The following is a 13186-nucleotide window of genomic DNA, read 5'->3' as shown; positions in this document are numbered from 1 at the left end:
CTCCAGTGAAATAAATTATATATGCCAAAACTCCTGAGGTTACAAAGATAATGTATTATTTCCAGTACTTTATTATGTAAGAGTAACAAGTTGTTTTGAAAAGAGCATGATAAAAATCAGTTGATGAGAAGCATTGTCTGTTACTGGAAAAAAAAACTACAAGAGAGTTCTAGTTTCTAGTCAACAGTTAAGGTTTTGCCTACTGGCAGACCAAATTAACAGTAAAAGGCTTTTAAAAGTATACAGAAAGAAATTGTATGATTGAATTATCAATTTGATGGGAAATTAAATGGATCTTCCTGTATCACTGCTGTAAGCTGAGATATTGCAGTTTCTCCTGGTTTACCTTGCAAAACAGTGCCAATCTGCAGTTAAAAGTAAACAAGGAACTTTACTTACTATCCTACAGGTAAAATCTATAGACTTTTATGTACAGTACACACAATAACAGGTGCTGCAGTGATGCTAATTTGTTGTTGTTGGCTTCAGTTCAGCACCAGTTCACTGAAATAAGGACTGCATATTATGGCAAGCATTGCTGAGTTTGCAGGTGAGCAAAATGTGCTGTAAAATTAAAAGACTGTAAGGGAAATCCTCAGTTAGAAATTTTTTGAAGTTCACTTGCAAAATTCCTGATCCTACTTGAACCTTGCTCACTTGAAAGTTCAACTCCACATAGGCATTACTGCTATGGAAAGATAAGCAACCTTCTTCTCAGCCAAATGTGTTTAAAATAGGTTAAAGTAACAAAAAGTAAGGGACAAGAGGAATTGGGTGCACAATTCTTGTGAATAAATGAAGGAAAGGAGCAGCTGAATTCAAAACAAACCTCTCCTGCTGTTTCCTCTTTCTTTATCTTGTGCTTTTAAATTAGGAGGTGTTTGTCAGTCCCATCCTTTCACTAGAATATAAGATATTCTCCTAGAAAGTGGGAGATCAGACAGATTACAAGTTGCCTATAAGTCACATCTCTCTCTTTCTGGACAAGTTCTGTGACCAAAGGCTTTTCCTGCAATAGAGGTTTGCTGTCAGCTGCTGTGACCTCTTCCAGTAGGTGTCTTTAGAAGCTTTGGCATCTGTGTCCCAAAGAGCACTGAAGTCTTAGTCCTGAGGAGAAAGAGGTACCCAGTGTGCCTTAAGTTGGGTTACTGGACATTGAAAAGATGTGGTTAGGCTTCTCTATTGGCTTGCTCAAGCTTTGTGGAGCACTGACTGTTTATGGTGCAGTGAACCTGGATAACTGTATGGGTGCTCCGGTTTGATCTAATGTAACTGGCTATTTTGGAGACCCAAATGCAGAACGTGATTTTGAAACCTAGGGAGCTGCTTTTGTTTTTAATGCTTCTTATTTTTTCTTTGGCCTAACATATATATTCTACTATTCCACTTGACTTAACTGTATTTAGTATTGCGGCTTTATCAAGACATATATGAAGTATTTGTTATAATTTAGCAGTGAACATGATTATTGGCCTCTATGAATATTTCAGGTTCTATATTATTTTTTCAGGCAAAGCAGTGACATAAAGACCTGTCATAGAGGGGATAAGAAAGAAGGAAAAGAAAAAGGATAGACCATCTTGCTCAGAAGTTATTTGTACAAAGGTAAGGTAATTTTTCCCTCAAAATTTTATTTTCCCATGCTATCTGGGAAAAAAACCCCCAAACTACTGGCATTAAGTTTCTGTCTGTTACATTTCTATCTTTCAATTTAGTTTCTGTTAATTACTATCCAGAGTAGTCATATAACATGTTCTGCATTTACGTGCACTTCCATGTTTGTTTGAGTTAACAGTCTGTGATTCAGATAATTTTTTTAATTTCAACTCAGCTTTTAACTGAAGGGCACATATCAAATATGTTAACTAGAAAAGCAGCTAAAAGTATTTCATAGCTTCACATAATTGAGAGTAGACTTACTCATGTCTCGTGTTTCTTACTGGAGAGAACAGGTGTCAGGACAAGTCAACTAGTAAAAAAGTGAGTCTGGAAAAATGGATTTGGAAGGAATGTGAAATATTGTACAAAAAAATTGGAAGTTTTTTCTTCTAGCATAGATTACAGATTTAGTGATGGGGACATTATGAAGTCTTTGTTGTCATGGTTTAGGTCCTAAGGTTAAAATGCCCATTTTGGAAGTTCTGAAGTAAGCTTTTGTTTCCCTCCCCACCCCAATCCTCCTACAAACCCCTCCCTGCTCTTGTGTTTGAATTGCATAATTCTTTCAGTGTAAGAACAGAGATAGCTTTACTCGAAGTGAGTAGTAGCTGCTGAATAGTCATCTGTATTTTAGTATCTGGTTGTGTTTTTTTTACTACAAATATGATTTGGGGGTCTTGAATACAGTATTGTGTGTAGTTTACTAGAACAGACCTTTTCTGTCTTTTGTAGTGTGTAGGCGTGGGTGGCTGCACAGTGTTTTATCCCTCATTTTTGTAGTCTAGCAGACAGAGCATCTGAAAGCATCAGTAATATGTTTAAAACAGAGAAGGGAGGAGATGGTCACTGAAGTGTTTTGACTTCTGAATTAAATGCTGGCAGTGTTACTAAAAGTAGTATTTAGTGCATCCTCTCCCTGAAATGCAGATATTTTGTTTGGTTGGGTTTTATCTCTTCTGAAACGGTTCTTGTGTTAGTCACTCAAGAGTTAAATATATCTTTGAAGAAAGAGGACTGTTACTGTAAGCTTTTTAAACTAGATTGCTCTGAAAAAAAGATGACCATTGAAGACTCTGAAAGGGTTTTTGGATGGTAATCAAGTTAAGGAAGCTCTGAAGTTCTTTGGCTTTGCTACTGGCTGCTCTCACTCACCAGGATCCTGGCACCCTATCACTGTGCCTTCATTGCCTCCATAGCTCCAGTTCTCCTGTCAGGGAATGCCACCATACAATACATCCCCTGGGGCTACTTGGATGAGTGACAACCAGCCAGCTCCAAAGTGACAAGTGTTTGAATGCCTAATTGGGTCAGTGCACAGGTGCCTGCTCTTCATGAATGAGATGTTCTAGCTTTTCTTTGTGACGTTCTCTTGGTTCCTCTCATTTTTCCTACAGTGGTGAAACAAAACTGTCAATACTTTGATGTGAGAGAATAGGCTTTATCAAAGGAGAAAGATGATTTCCCATTGCCCTGTTTTGGTTTAACTAGCTTTACTGCTTGAATACTGACTGGATGAGAGGCAAAGAAATCCATTAAAGTGGCGGAAGTTTGCTGATACAAATGGACATTGCAATAGAGAATAAGGTGATTTATTTGACTGGTGAAAGCAAATGTATTGTCTTATTCTCTGTGTTAGGTAGTTCTCATACTGGTTAGATCTATAGGCTTGGCCATCAGGAAATGCATGGGAGAGAAAAAGAGCTTGTTTTGTAGTATCTGCACAATGAGACTTTTCCTAAGTCAGATAAACAACTTGACTTCATATAATGCAATCAGACACAAGCAAACGATGTACAAGGGAATTGTTTTATCTTATTGAAGGCTTGATGTTTGCATAGAAAACAACTGATATTAAGTCCATAGTCCACATTACTCAGATGTAGTTTCCCTCCTTTTGTCTCTTCCACAAAAAAACCATAGGATACCTGGGGTTGGAAAGGATGTCTGGAGATTGTCTAGTCCAACACCCCCGCTGCTCAAAGCAGGATCAACTAAAGCAGCTTGCTGCTTGGACAGCTGTTTCCAGTGCTTGAACAACCATAGAGTAAAAAAGTGCTTTCTTTTGTTCAGATAGAATTTAATCTGTTTTAGTTTGTGCCCATTGCATTTTGCTGTGTTGCTGGGCACCACTGAGAAATGTTGTTTACCCTGTCCCCCTCAGGTATTTCTACACATTGATAAGATCTCCTGGAAGATCTCCTGGAGCCTTTTCCAGGCTAGAGTCCCAGTGCTTTCAGTCTCACCACGTCAAATGCTCCAATCCCTTAATCGTCTTGGCAGTCCTACACTGGACTGCTTTATAGGATGCTTATGTTTTGCTTGTGCTGGGGAGGCCATGAGTGGACATAGCCCTCCAGACGTGTCTCAGCAGTGCTGAGTGGAGGGGAAGGATCATCTCCCTTGACCTACTGGCAACATTTTTTCCTAATGCGGCACAAGATGCTGCTGGCCTTCCTTGCTTCAAGGGTACGCTGCTGGCTCATGATCTATTTGGAGCCCACCAGGACCCCCAGGTGTTTCTTTTGCAAAACCACTTCCCAGCTGATCATCCCTCATTCTGTTCTGGTGCTTGGGGTTATACCTCCCTAGGTGCAGAACTTTGTATTTCCCTTTGTTGAACTTCATAGTATTCCTTTTGGTTTATGCCTTAGGCTTTTCAAGGTCCATCTGAATGCCAGTGCAACCAGCTGGTGCATCAGCCACTCCTTCCATTTGGTGTCATCAGAAAACTTGCTGAGAGTGCACTGTGAAGTGGTCATTAGTAAAGTGGTTAAAAGGTACTGGCCCTAGTGCTGATCCCTGGGGTCCACCAGCAGCATAGTTCTGTACTCTTTTCTCTAGCTGGACTTCATGCTGATTGCAACCCTTTGAGCCCAACAGTTCATCCAGATTTCAGCCCATCTCACTGTCCATTTCTGTTTATCTGTGGGGATCTTATGGGAGACATGTCAAAAGCCTTGCAAAAGTCAAGATAAACAACATCTGCTGCTCTCCTGTCACCCACCGTGCCAGCCATTAGCCGGTCTGTTCTGCCCAGAGTATCTCAGTCCCAGCAGGTGCTGCTGGCAGGGTTGCTCCGAGAAATCAATGTCTCCCCTGTTCAACATTTGTTTAAAACAATATTGTCACTTTTGCTTTGGCTGACTTGAATGTGTATTTCTAAAATAAGGCTTTTTCAGTGGTGTATATTTAAAAGTGTGAAGAGAGTTATTTAAACTTAGTCAATGTTGAAAATATTTTAAGTGGTGGGAAGTCAGCTAGGTAGCTACTGTCAACATTACAGCAACTGTGTTCCTCACTGTCCTTACTAACAAAAAACCCTGCTGACAGAAGTGAAAAATAAAGAGGAAAAAAAGGTTTGACACAGCGTCTCACAGCTGTTTGCTCTAAGATAAACAAACAGAAGAAAGGAAATGAATTGGTAGGAATCAGAGGAATTATTTATAATAACAGGAGTACAATTTTTCAGATTTACATTATTTCTTCTAAAAATTTATTGTGAAAAATGCCCTCATTCTAACAAGACTGGTATATCATCTAGTTAAATTTAGGAAACTTGATAGGAGAAATCATCTGGAAAAGGGAAGCATATTTCAATGATCTGTAGTTTCTTAACATTAGCAAAGAAAGGATGAAAAGAGTTTCTTATGCAAGACTGAAAATATAACTATTTTAAGTGACAGAAATTCCCTCTAGAAGTCCGAGACCTTTTTAACAGATTGGAAAATGAAAGGCTCTATAAAGGGAAATCTGCTAGTTTAATTTGTGAAGAAACATGAATTTATTTATATTAAAAAATGCCTCCCCAAGCTTTTATTTAGTGATAATAAACTGGTTTCATAAATTTGTTTACAGCTAAAAAGAGTTTAAACAGAAGTAGCTGTAACTTATTTAGGGGTCACAGCCACTCTAGTTCTATTGAAACCTATTGAATGTGGTAAGTGTATGGTTTCTAGAATAATTTTAATGTTCATATAAAACATTAGGTTTTGCCCAGCTTTTTTTCTCACTTTATAATCTCTGATTTCCTCATATGTAAATTAAATGGACCACTTTCATCACTTGTTCCTTTTTTAGCTGTCTAACTATGTGTTTTTCAAATATGCTAAAAAAGGACAGTATGTAAAGAAAATACATAATCCTCAGTTGCTCAACTACTGATGTATAGAGTCTTTTTACAAGAACTTTTGCCGATGACTTATGCAGGATAAAAGTCATACTCCTACATTATTGCATATTTGAGTCTGTTTCTGTGGTAATTATGCATGCAACCACAGATGGCAAAAATAAACATTTTATAACTTTTTTTTTAACATAATGCTAAAAGAGGAGGGGTAGTATAGAAATAAAAAGAAACTTTAAACCAGGTTTTCTTCAGTTTTTTTCTGTCTTTGAAAATTTTCTGAGCTTTCAACTTCCTGCAAGAAAAGCAATGGTGAAAGATCTTCAGAATATATTTCGGTGCCATATTTTTGTTCTTTGCTGCTTATGCCTCCACTAATATTCTGACTTGCTGTGAAGTGTAGAAGGCAGCAAGCACAAATATTTAAGATATGGACATATTCCACCTCGTTTCAGGTGCTTGGGTACCTCAGTGTTGTCAACAGCATCGTTGTTTAATCAATGGAAATTGATCCAATTAAAAAGAAACATGATTTTTGATTGGTAATTTTAATTCTTTTGAAATTCAACTCGTCTACTTGTACTTTTTTGTGCAAGCAAAAAAAAGAGTTGGTGCATAAGTGCTAATGAGGAGTAGGGAAAGTGGCAGTAATTAAAAATGAGGGGGAATAAGAGGTCAGTGAGCTGCTGTAGAAACATTTGTTTGTGGAACTTCAGCCTATGAATTTCACTGCTTTTTTCAACTGTTCTTTTTCCAGTTCTCTCGATCAAGTTAGAATAATTCCTTCTGTCAAAACATTATTTCCCCCATTCTCAGTGGTTTTGTCCATTTTGAAATATACTGTTGCTAGTATGAAGTGGGCAGCTTTAGGAGAAATACTTCATTAGTGTTGCTTCTTGATATTGAAACTATGGAAAAAAGTTAGAACTAATAAAGATCTATGACAAACAAATGAACATACCTTGCTGTTACTATCCAGGATTCTTTTATCAGAATTAAGTATTTCTATGCACCGTTAAAATGGTTTTTCAGTTAGCAGTATTTATTTCCAAATGTTTGTACATTTGTAACAAAATGCATGGTTAGCAGATCATGTAATGGCTGAACTTGGAGGGAACCTCTGGAGATCCTCTGGTCACCCTCACAGTAAAAACACTGTTTCCTTGACGTTCAGAAGGAACCTCCTGTTTGCACCAGAGTGAGCTCAGTATGCCCAAATGATCTTGAAACTTTGCTTGCCAGAAATCTGTAACTCACTTTTTGTGTCTTTCAGAGTTTAGCTTTTAGGAGTGCTTGAAGTTCAAGAGTTTTATTTTAAAATATACTGTTGAGTGTACAAGCTTAGAAAGAAAACAGGACTAGTAGTATGCAAGCCTTCCTTAGTTTGTAAATGCTTCACCACTGAAAACTTACTTGAAACTTTCTGGATCAGTAAGAAGAGCAATTAAAACCATTTTAAATGTTGTGAAGTCAGTTACATACTTCTAAAGTGATAAAATCAAACATCTTCGGAGTATGTCACTAGATAGAAAGATAACCAAAAGCAAGTTGCAAGCTTCCCAACGGTTGACAGTACTCCCTGTAGCTGATTCTGCTTTAATTACAGAACAACTACTAGATTACATCTACTTTTCTCTTAGTCAATATATTAATACCAGCTTGGGCGTATCTTTGTTTTATAAAGAAGCATGGAGGGGAAATAAAGGAGAGGTAATAAAACAGTAACACTTATAAATCTGACACAATTTTTAAGCTCCAAATAGAGATTTTATTTTTTTTTTATGCAAGTACATATAAATTTCAGTTGTGACTTAAGCCCTCCTCAACTTTGGAAGACATGAAGTGCATATAGTTTTGTCAATAACTTCTCCCCTCATAAAATAATGATGCTTCAGTGAAAGCTTAGGTGAAATTTTTACACATGCTTTTACTTACTGCAGTTACTCTGTAAGGCAAATATATAAATTGATTTTTAAAGAGCCTTCAAGCTATGCAATTAGTAGAATAATAAAGTAATTTAGTTTTTACGGTCTTCTGGTGAACCTGAAAGTCATGCACTCCAACTTCCTCTTAAAAGCAAGGGAAACTATAGAGTCAGAACAGATTATTCAGGCTTTGTCCCATTCCATTTTAAAAATCTCCAAGGACTGAGATTCTGCAGTCTCCTTGGGCAATGTAGTATATCCTTACCAGCTCTACCTGGGAAATTCCTTATTTAAGTCTGATAGAACATTTCATTGCTGTAACTTCTCACTGCCACCTCTTGACTTTTTGTAGTGCACCTCAAAGAAGTCTATCGGTGAATTTTCTGCCAGTCTCCCTTCTCCTGTGTTTTTAGGAATTGGCATTAGGAATATACCAAAGCCTGAGCACCACCCTGACTCAATACATTATGAAAAACTAAGATGTAAACCCATGCTCACAGTTTCAATAGTGTGTAGTAAACGAACAAGCTGAAAAAAAAGGACATAATAATTTCAGAAAAACTGTATGACACAAAAGATGATCTTAAAAAGTCAGTTAGGAGAAAACCACTAGAATAGATTACAGCACTATGTAAAGGACAAAGGATAACAGTTCAACATGGAGAGGGATAAGTTTGTTTTTAAGTCACTATTTTTTTATAACTGTTTACAATAAAGGAAAAAGAGAAGATGCAAATTCTTGGTTTTATTATAAATTTATAGAAGAGGTAGTAAATAAAATGAACAGACATAATATTATGGGATAATCTGGATAGATTTATGCATCAGAAAAATGTAATGAGTGTAATAAAGGCAGCAAACGTGGTGCATTTTAATATCTGGAGGGCTTTGTTGAAGGCTGATGTCTTTTTGTAGAGGAGTCTAGATAACCCTTAATCAATCTGAATATTTTTCTAGTGTTTTGCATCAGGAGTGTGTTATGTCTAAATTCATGTGACTATTTAAGTCAATGATACAATGTAGCACTTAATTTTATTTTTGCATTATTTATACCAAGAAAATCATATTCTAAAAACATTGAGTCATTTGTGCATTATTGATTGAGTTACATGTTCATCTCTGCAATAAGACGTTCATGTTATCAGTGTTACAAATTGGTAACACATGAAGAGGTATCTTGAATGTATGGATTTATTTCTAAAAAGCTGGGGATGTTACAGGCTAGCAAATCTAGATCTGTGCTTTAGATAGGAAGACTAAAGGCAAAGAGTGGGTATTTTGTTGAGATATCTCTAGGAAAAAATACCAGTTCATTTACAGGGGTCTGAGTTGCTTCTGATTTCTGAGACTCAGTTACTCCTGAATAAACTGAACATTTATTTTAACCTCCTGAAACTTACAGAATTGTTCAGAGTAACAAGGTGGAAACTGAATTTATTCTTTAAGTCCTGCACTGCTCCATGATGCTGTATGTGTGTCACCCAGAATTAATTCCTCACTGACCCTTGTCTTCAGAGGAGGATGAGGCTGGTGCCTGATCTCAGAACAGTTGTCCATGTGGCTCTTTTCTTCTTCAGTAGAGGAATTTAGCCTATTTGCAATTAAGAGGCTCAGCAGGGACAGAGGAGAAGCACCTTTAGTGTCTCTTGCTTCAGAGGGAGCACTGTTGGCGTACCCCAACTACTCCTCCACTGACTGCATCACATGTGCCTCTGCAAGCAGGTCAGATCAATCTTTAACGTAACAATTTAGCTTCACTGTGGTTTTAAAGCTTATTTTTAATTAAAAATTAAATAATGCTGTTAAAAGTAGCCCGTCATGGTAATGTATTCCAACACCATTAGCAGGCCTGAATATCTAATATTTACAAGTCTTGAGTCTTCTGAATTGACAATATAAAAAGTATTCACTAAAATCTTAATAATAAAGTGTCTCATGAGTGATTAACAGCCTGTAGTCTAGCATAAACTTTTTCTTTGGTAAAACAATTGTTTCCAAACAACAAAAACCAGATAGAATATTCATACCATGCTAGGCATTACTGCATCTCAGTATTACCTCAATTGTCAAAGAAAAACATTTTGAAATATCAAACATTTTGAGTTGTAGTGCCTATATCACTAGATCCACTAATTATCTGAATATCCCAGTTCTCCAGAGTATTGCTCCAGTGGGACTTCAGATTCCACTGAGAATGATGCGAGCTTCTACTTCTTGTATATGACTGTATTTTGCTCTGTGAACTTTGTCCAGTCAAAAATTGATTTTTATGACTGGAGGACAACTCTGCCCTCCTCACTGACTGTGGAAAGATGAATTAAGTATTACAGGCTGTTCCCTCTGGAGTCTCTCAGGGCTGTTCTACACTTGAAAGTTTTGTTCACATTTTACTGGGCAATTAAATTCTCAGGAAGTACTTCAAAGGAAAATGGATGTTTGGCTGGCAGGAATGAATGTTTTCTAGCCAGGCAAAAGAGAAAAATGTTGCAAGGAAGATTTAAATCCTGTCGGTATATTTTAAATAACCTGCTGCCAACTGTCATGTCTGTTCAGTTCAAGTGTGTTCAGACAAGTTTCTCCAATCCACCATGTGCAATGGTAGCTCTCAGGCCACAAAGATTTTTCAAGGTATCAGGGCTCCTTTACATCTAGAACAGCAGCCTGCAGAAGAATGACACGCTTCCACCCATTAATGTTTTTCAAGGAATTATAAAGGTTATGAAGTAGAACCATACACTGAGTGATGATATGGAATGGCATATAGCAGACATTGACCCAAGGCAGTTTGAGTTGCCTCAGAGTGTTTGTAGAGCCCTGGAGAATCAGACAACTTCAGTTCATGCAAATTAGTTGGATTAAGTTTATTACCATGTATTTTAACTTTTTTTTCACTATACTTCTCCATATATTATCAATTCAGTTAGCGTAGTGTTTGCTGTTGAAAGAATAGAGACAGTAGGATGTTCTTTTGCAGCCTTTGGGATCTTTTCCAGAACAATGAGATGGTTGAGGAATGTGGAAAAGTGACATGGTCATGAATTCTATTAGTTGATATAAAATTCTGGAAACACACAAGATATTCATGCAGCCTGCAGATATTAAAAGTGGTTATGGGATTTATTGAGAACCATAAAAGAATTATTTTTCTATGTTACTATTTGATTCTTGTTCCTTTCCTAACAGAGTTCCCCCAAAACAGTATCTAATGTGAAATACGATTGTGATTCTTAACATTTTCACATGTATGATGCTATCAGCTTTTATTTTACTTTATAAGTAAAATATTTAAGCTGAAGGTTTTGTAAAACCAATTTTCTCACTACAGAAGTACACTTTGTTTAATCAGTTAAAAATTAACACAAACCTAGAAAAACTGATGGGGTGTTTTTTTTTTTTACTCATTTTTTGGCATCCATGCGGAAAAGTGATTAACAACTTTTGCCTAAACTATCAGGGAACTGGATCCACACCTGTTCTTTTTAAAACCAAAGTAATCCTTTCAAGATGTTTGATGCTTGTTTACTTGTATCAAAAAAGTAAGTTGTGAAAAGGATTTTGAGAGCTCATTCATGTTGCTGTTCCAAAAATCATGCAGGTAACCTGTACAAAGTTGAGGAGAATTTGTCATTGATGCAAGATATTTTTCATTAACGTAACTGTTTTCCTTAAAGGTCCAAGGAGAATGCATAGGTATTCCAAGTACCTTGTAACAGGATCTACTGTTTGTCAAGCGGGACTGAGCATTCTTAAGGACCAGAAGTAGCTTCCACAAAACATCAACTAATGTATCAGAGTACTGGTTCCTAATAGAGGGCAGCCTTACACTTTGATAGATAGTGTACTCCTTATTATTAATACTTCTTTGCTGTAGATGTTTTATAGAAGCAGGGTTTTTTTAGATTTTCTTGATGGCAGAATGGCCCATTTTATAGAGTAATAGAAACTCCTGAGAGTCTCATAATTAGGGCCTTTTGCTATCTTACACATGAAATGCAGAAAGCCTACCATATAGGTTTCCTCCTATCCATAGTTGCATGAGCACTGGAACAAGCTTCTCAGGGAAGTGATCACAGCACCAAACCTGGCAGAGTTCAAAAAGCTTTTGGATAATACTCTCAGGCACATGATGTGATTCTTGGTACTGTCCTGTGCAGGACCAGGAGTTGGACTTGATGATCCTTGTGAGTCCCTTCCAACTCAACATATTCTGTGATTCTACCACACTAACGTGCAAAATGTTGCTGCATCCTTCTTCCATACTCAAAGTCATGGTATTATCACTGCACAACAGGTTTGCAGCTCTATTTTCTGGTTTCATGCTGATATAACAGTACTTTGAACTCTAAGGGAGAAAGAATTTTAAACATTTCAGTAGTTTTTGTTGATTGGGATAGGTATTTTATCACTGGGATTGCTAGCTTTTATGAATGCTCCGCACAAATGTCTTTCATGTTCAGTGTGATAGGGGACACAGGTGCCGAAAAACAACAATGTGAATTATTTTTCTTATGCTCTTCAGTGGTGGGAAGCCTGTGCCTGTTTTTGGTTTTTTGTCCAAGGTGTTCAAGTGGGATCTTGCATACAGTATTTGATATTCTCATCTTGTTCATTGCTTAGTTATTGGATATCCCTGAGTTGCATAGGTTCTGGTGAGGAGTAAGCTAACCAGTCAAGAACAAGGTTTTCTTGGAAAAGTACAAATAAACAAATATACAAACACTGCATTTCAGATTGTAACAGCAAATGTTACTGCATCCGTGATTCTTGCACGTCTTCTCACAAAAGTTCAGCTCTTTTCCTCCACCTGTTGTTCAGTGGAGGGCTCTGCTGTTGGTCTTGCCTTCAGGGAACCTTAAAGAAGAGATGTTGTACAGAGAACTGAGCATGTATGAGAAAGGTTAAGGAGAACAGCGGCTTAGGGCACAAACAGACTGTAAGGGCAATGTGTGGGGTGTGCATTTGTACCTTGACAGGTGTCAGCACTTATCTCTGTTACGCATGCAGTTACCATCCTTGTCTGCTCAGTACAATAACTGCATATGACATGTTGTGTCTGACAGTAGCTTCTCTGTGGAGCCTGTGAGATGTGGTTGGCACAGCACCCTTGCTCTCGGGCACTCTGTTGCACCCTGCTTTCTTCTCACAGACCTTGGGAAAGCAGATTACTCTATCTGTACTTTTCTCCTGAATTTAAATCACATTAGTTCAGGATAAGTTTCATTTTGTTTCCAGGAGGAAACCTGAGTGTGTAGCTCCTTTGATGCTTGTACCTCACCCATGTTTGGTTATTTGGTTTGAATGCATTGATGTCTAACTGAACTTAGCAGCAGAATTCCTATGGACGTTACTAAGTTAGGATATAATTCATTGCCATTGTGTGTCTGTGGTGGGATTGCATTCATAGTGGTATATGAAAACTGACAGAATTAGATTCAGAATATTTGATTTACTTCTCTAGTTGATTTCTGTGAAGCTCTAT

At 37.3% G+C, this 13186-nt stretch overlaps 1 protein-coding gene across 34 annotated transcripts in view; it reads left to right on the top strand.

Annotated features, from left to right (window-relative positions):
- NRCAM (neuronal cell adhesion molecule) overlaps window positions 1–13186 on the top strand; it is a 148105-nt gene that overhangs the window by 43025 nt on the left and 91894 nt on the right. For 32 of the 34 annotated variants that reach the window (XM_064655932.1, XM_064655925.1, XM_064655929.1 and 29 more), the window contains exon 2: window positions 1511–1605. The exons of the other annotated variants lie outside the window; for them this stretch is intronic. The gene's annotated coding sequence lies outside the window, so the exon portion shown is untranslated. The remainder of the gene's footprint in view (window positions 1–1510; window positions 1606–13186) is intronic. 34 annotated transcript variants of the gene reach the window in all.

The sequence above is a fragment of the Pseudopipra pipra genome, chromosome 5 (genome assembly GCF_036250125.1).
Source record: "Pseudopipra pipra isolate bDixPip1 chromosome 5, bDixPip1.hap1, whole genome shotgun sequence".
NCBI lineage: Eukaryota > Metazoa > Chordata > Aves > Passeriformes > Pipridae > Pseudopipra > Pseudopipra pipra.
The sequence above is the reverse complement of the archived record's forward strand: the minus strand, read 5'-3'. Positions and strand labels throughout refer to the sequence as shown.